General features: G+C 31.2%; 1 pseudogene; it reads right to left on the minus strand.

Moving 5' to 3' along the window:
• Positions 1-630: 630 nt before the first annotated feature.
• Positions 631-2994, minus strand: LOC145577895 (protein FAR-RED IMPAIRED RESPONSE 1-like; annotated as a pseudogene).
• Positions 2995-6100: the final 3106 nt, after the last annotated feature.

The raw sequence follows: 6100 nt of genomic DNA on the forward strand, positions 1-6100 counted from the left end.
TTGTAATATAATTTTAGAAATAGCATGTAGAATTTTGTATAGTACTTTAAATTGTAAGCCTTTTTTTTTTAAAAAGGTTGTATTCGAATATATAAGCTTGACTTGTCTTTCTTGTGATCAAATTACTAATTATAACTCATATGTTCTAAATTTTTAGTGATATGTTCTAAACATTTAGTCATATGCTCTAAATACTAATTATAATTCATATGTTCTAAATTTTTATTCATATGTTCTAAATTTTTATTCATATGTTCTAAATTTTTAGTCATATGTTCTAAAGTTTTTAGTCATATGCTCTAAAGTTTTAATCATATGCTCTAAATACTATTGTCAAAATATTACTCATTTATTTAAGAACTAAGAATTTAAGTGATTAATTTTAATCATATGGTCTAAATCAAAATTTTGAAATCGCATTAGAACCATACACCACACATGATTACTAATTATAACTCATATATTCTAAAATTTTAGTCATATGTAATAAATTTTTAGTACATATGTTCTAAATTTTATTACATATGTTCTAAATTAAACTCACAAGTTCCAAACTGTAATCATTTCTATAATAGAAAAAAGTGTTATTCAATACACAAATTCAAAAAAATGTTCCAAAATTATTAACTATCATCTAACTTTTTTTGGACAATTTCGAATATCGTGGTGACTCAATTCCCCACAACCTTTGCATAACCTCTTTTTTTTCTGATTTTGTTCTACTGCCTTTTCTTTGTCCCCCTTTAGTCTTTTCCCACTTCCAGATCTTGTTTCAACATTATTTGAAGTCTCTACAGATCTTGTTTCAACATTATTTGAAGTCTCTACAGATCTTGTTTCAACATTTGAAGTCTCTACAGATCTCGTTTCAACATTTGACAAATGAACTCCTGTACCTTTGTTCTTCGAAATTTTTGGAGGTTTGATAGATATTTCTCTTGGAAGACTAGCTCCAATTAATAGTTCTATGTCTTTTTCTTTGTTAGTAGCATTCCTTTCACCATTACTTCTTGCATTTCTTTTAGCTTCCAAATCCAACCTCAATCCTCGAAGATTAATCACAAGGTCTTTAATATCTTCATCGACACCTTCTGCCAAACTAACACAATTATGTATCTCTGACCACAACTCATTCAACAACTTTTTCTTGTCGATTATATTGGCACATTGTTCCAACAGATTTCCTCCTAGGTCAAATATTGGTCTTTTCGTTGCCATAGTAGTCCATCTGTTTAGAATATATTGCTCAGGAATAATTTCAAACCGTTTTGCTTTCCAAACCCAAACCATGTGCCTGCATGGAATGCCTTGCCTATAAAACAACTTGCAAGAACATGTTGTCTCTTGGTTAGTCGGATTAAACACAACATCAAATGTTCTACTCCGACCCCCTTCACTTACTTTTGCAATTTCTAATCCATTTTCTCTCTTAAACTCTTCACACCCACAAGCAAAACAAGCCATTTCTACCTCATATTGGAAATCATAAAAAACAGAAATAGTGTATATGGTTGAGGCATACTTTTCTATCCCTAGTGGTGTCTTGCACTCTGGGTATTTGTGCTTTGAATCATTGTCGTTTTGACCTTGAGCGTGTCTCTGGGCATCAATTGCAGCTTCATGTCTCATGTAAAACTCAACAAGTGACACGTGAGGATTGATAAAGGAGCAAAAAAAGTTATTTTCACTTTTTGATATTGACGTGGTACGCATTATTCCTCCCAGGAACACATCTCTGAAATATGCCGGGATCCACTTATCCCTTATCTCGTACATATAACACAACCACTCATTAACTTCCAATTCAAACTCAACCATCACCTTATTCCACCTTTCTTCAAACTCAGCCGGCTCAATTTCAAGATGCCAAACACAGGCACATATTTTTTTCAGGAATCCTGTTTCCTCCTTTGTGATCGCTCGCCCTACTTTATCTGGCAACTTTTTCATTATATGCCACATACAAAATCGATGTTCAGATTTTTGAAACACTCTACTAACAGCAATTTTCATAGCTGGATCTTGATCTATGATCAGACAATTAGGTTCATTATTGCCCATTACCTTAAGAAATGTTTTGAAAAGCCACTCAAATGATTCAGTATCTTCCTTTGCTATGAAACCAGCCGCAAAAGTGATACAACTCTTGTGATGATCAACTCCTGTAAAAGGAGTAAATACCATGTTGTACCTGTTTAGAACATGAAGATCAAATTTCATTACATACAAAATATAGCACTACCGTTTTAGAACATGTGAATAAAAATTTAGAACATGTGAATAAAAATTTAGAACATATGATTAAAATTTTAGAACACAAGATTAATATTTTACTTAATTGTAATTGGAACATAAGAATCACTATTCAAACATTTGAATGAAAAGTTAGTTGCTAAATCTTATGAGCATATAAAACATAATTTAGAACATTAGACTTAAAATTTAGAACAGTAGAAGCAATTTTTAGAATGTTCAAAACATAATTCAGAAAATAAGACACGTGAATTATATGAATCACCTGTTAGTTTGGTAAGTGGTGTCAAATGATATCATATCGCCGAAGAGAGCATAATTTTTTTTACAAATAGGGTCCGCCCAAAGAGCTCTAGAAAGACAAGAATCATCATCAACTTCAAACTAAAAAAAAAAAGCACTCCACATCAACTTTTTCTTTGTGAAATTGTCTACAAACATTTGAGCATCGGAACCTTGAATAAATGTTTTTAAATCTCTGTGAAAATTTTTAAAATCTTGCTTGGAAGCTCCAACATTATCATAACCTCCAAGTATTTCCTTCATGATTCGAAAAGTTTTTACAGGGCCAATATTCACCTATTATAGGCACAGAAAAGTTTTAGAACATATTAAGAAACTTTTGGAACATGTGAATAATATTTTAGAACATATGAGTAAAATTTTAGAACGCACTGTAAAAATTTATGAAAGAGTTACCTTAAAGTTATCAACAATCATTTTTTTGTGCAAAATGTTCATCTTTCTTCCTTCTTTTTGAAATAGATTACAACTTGGTGTGTAGAGGGGATGAGTATGTCCTTCGTGGAACTGTGTCACTATATACTTTTCATCTTCACAATGTTTTAGAACCATTAGAGCTCTGCACCCAACACGAGTGACTAATCTTTTTCTTGTTATTGAAATCTTGCCTTCCTTGCTTTGTCCTTCTTTATCATTTAAAATACTCTCCGCAATAGGCTTTTTCTTCTCCTTGAAACCCTGTTTGTTGCATAAGACATATTGGAATGCCAATTTTTTCTCTGTATGCCTTTTACTGGTAGACTTCCTAGTGTTAAAACCAGCAGCAAGTGCATATGATTTATAAAATTCAACACCCTCATCAACACTATTAAATTTCATTCCTATTGCAGGTTTTAACTCATTGCGGCACATAGGAAACCATTCTTTTGTTCCTCCGGGAGTTAATATAGGTACTACTGTAGGAGTAGCTGGCACACTTGCATTGGCATTAGAAACATTATCAAGTTGTTCGTCGTTGTTAATTATTTCTGCACAAAAGTAATTTTAACAAGTTAAACAAATTTTAGAACAAATGAATAAAATTTTAAAACATATGATTTAGTATTTCGAACACATGATTAAATCAGAACAGAAGACATTATTTAGAGCATAGATTTAAGACTAAAGTTTACTTAATTATTTACAGCATAATTTGGAACATTAGACTAAAACTATAGAACACATGATCAAATATTTAGAACACATGATTTTAGACATCCCATTAGAAAAATCAAAACATGTTCCAAAATTTTAAACATTTGTTCTAAATTATTTATCAAATGATCCAAATTATTTATCAAATTTCACTCATCTACATTCTCATTTATTACTTTCCCTTGCTTTCCTACCAACATGTTCTAATTTTATACACACATGTTCTAAAATTTTCAACCATGTTCTATGATTTTGGAACATGTTGTACATAAAAACATCCAAGTTATAAAAAAAAAAAAAAAAAAAAAAAAAAAAAAAAAAAAAAAAAAACCTGCTTCATTATTTGCTTGTTCATCCATAATTGTCAACCTAATATAATGAACCTGCAAAAATAAATTCAATCCAAGCAATTAAGTTTAATAAATTCCACATCAAAGAAAAAAGCACTCCACATAATCAAACATAATACAAACAAATGCTTGATGAAAATCGAACATAATCAAACATAAAGCAAACATTATCGAAAATCGAACAAAATCGCAGCAAACAAAATCATAAGAATTAAAATTGCAGCAAACATAATCAAACAAAATCGCAGCAAAAAATTGAAGCAAAAAAATCGAAAAATCGCACAAAAATCGAAGCAAAAAATCACTTCAAAAATTAACAAAAATCGCACAAAAATCTCTTAAGAATTTAAAGAACTGAATCATAAGAACTTAATCATAAGAATTGAATTACTTACCTAAGAACAAGAGGAGAGAGAAAGTGAAGTTTATGGAGAAAGAAGCTGGTAATTTGAGCAGTATAGAATGCGTGGGTTTTAGGTTTGTGAGGGGTTTATATTTGAACATAAATTTACATTTTTGCCATTACTTTTGGAGTGATCTCAGCTGTTGGATCTTGTTTTATTGAATGGTTGTGATGTATTCTCATATATGATAGGTTTCTCATATAAAGATCTATTCTCATGGGATCCCTCCCCTATATATATATATATATATATATATATATATATATATATATATATATATATATATATATATATATATATATATATATATATATATATATATATATATATATATATATATATATATATATATATATATATATATATTTTGGTTTTGTAAGATAAAAATGAATTAGCCTTCGTTTCATAATGTTTATTGCATATGGAATCAATTGTATAAAATAAGAAAAAAAAAATTGGAATCTAACATTAAAGTACAAAATAATTCATAATTAGTTTCCCTTTGTTGTGAAATATTTGTGGATATACATTATCCTCCTTGTATCATTGCGGAATATTCTAGATCTAGGGTTTATATCCTTATTCAACCAAACCCTAATTATATTGTATGTATATACATAACCAATCATATGGAATAAAGATATACAGATTAATTCTTTCTCGATCCCTCATATTTCTCCCTATTTCACAACGCGTTATCAGCACGAGCTTTTGATACCGCCTATCAATTTTCAAATAACACCGCTAGCAAGAAGAAAAGAATAACTTTGCTTTGTTTGATACATGCATTGCAAAAAAAATGGCTTAAAAGGAGCAAGATTTAAAGATTGTTGAACTATTTTTATACCCCCATATGCAAGGATTAAGGGAAAATAGTGTTTATTCCATTGTTTTTATGTAATCTTTGCACATAAATAATTAAATATGTTGATGGTCAGTTTGGTAAATACATTGTTGATATGTATATTTTATATAGTATTTTACCCCCGTCCCTTGGTCGTAATTGGTAGTGTTTTTAGCTCTTTAGAGCCACTTTTATTATTGATTGGTGTTTTCTAGTGTTTTTGTAGTTTTGGTTGAGTTTTGTAGGGAATTACACATTTGGAGCATTTTCCCGAAATTTTATGAAGCAACTACGAGCATTGTAGGAGCACGACCGATATACCGAGGCAATTGGACCGAGTAGTCAAGCCCCAAGGAGGGGCCGAAGGATCGAAACCCAATCGAAGTCCAAGGCTTGCCCAAAGTGGCTTTGCTTGCCCAAGATGGCCTCGCCCTGCCAAGATGGTCTTGCCCGAAGGCGCGCCCGGCCGTGTAGGGCGGAAGAATGCAAGACGCCCGATTTCGCGCCCGACCGGGCGCGAGAAGAGATTTGATGAAGAAAAAGGCGCGCCCGACCGAGCGATGTGGCGCCCGACCGGGCGCGTGTTTTTGGAAGATAATTAAGCTCAACTAGCCTTTTGACCCGTTCGATGCACGGGTTATTACTTGGATAAATTATCTTCCAATATAGGTATACGTTTCAAAAGTTGAACTTTTAATATAATTTACGAAGTAATTGTTTCATTGCTAAAACTTAAATAAAAATAAATAAATAAAGTTAGAGTAGAACTATGAAAGAAGATGAAGGAATTTGGTTAGGTATATATACATGAA

Source organism: Chenopodium album, chromosome 14 (assembly GCF_948465745.1).
Source record: "Chenopodium album chromosome 14, dcCheAlbu1.1, whole genome shotgun sequence".
NCBI lineage: Eukaryota > Viridiplantae > Streptophyta > Magnoliopsida > Caryophyllales > Amaranthaceae > Chenopodium > Chenopodium album.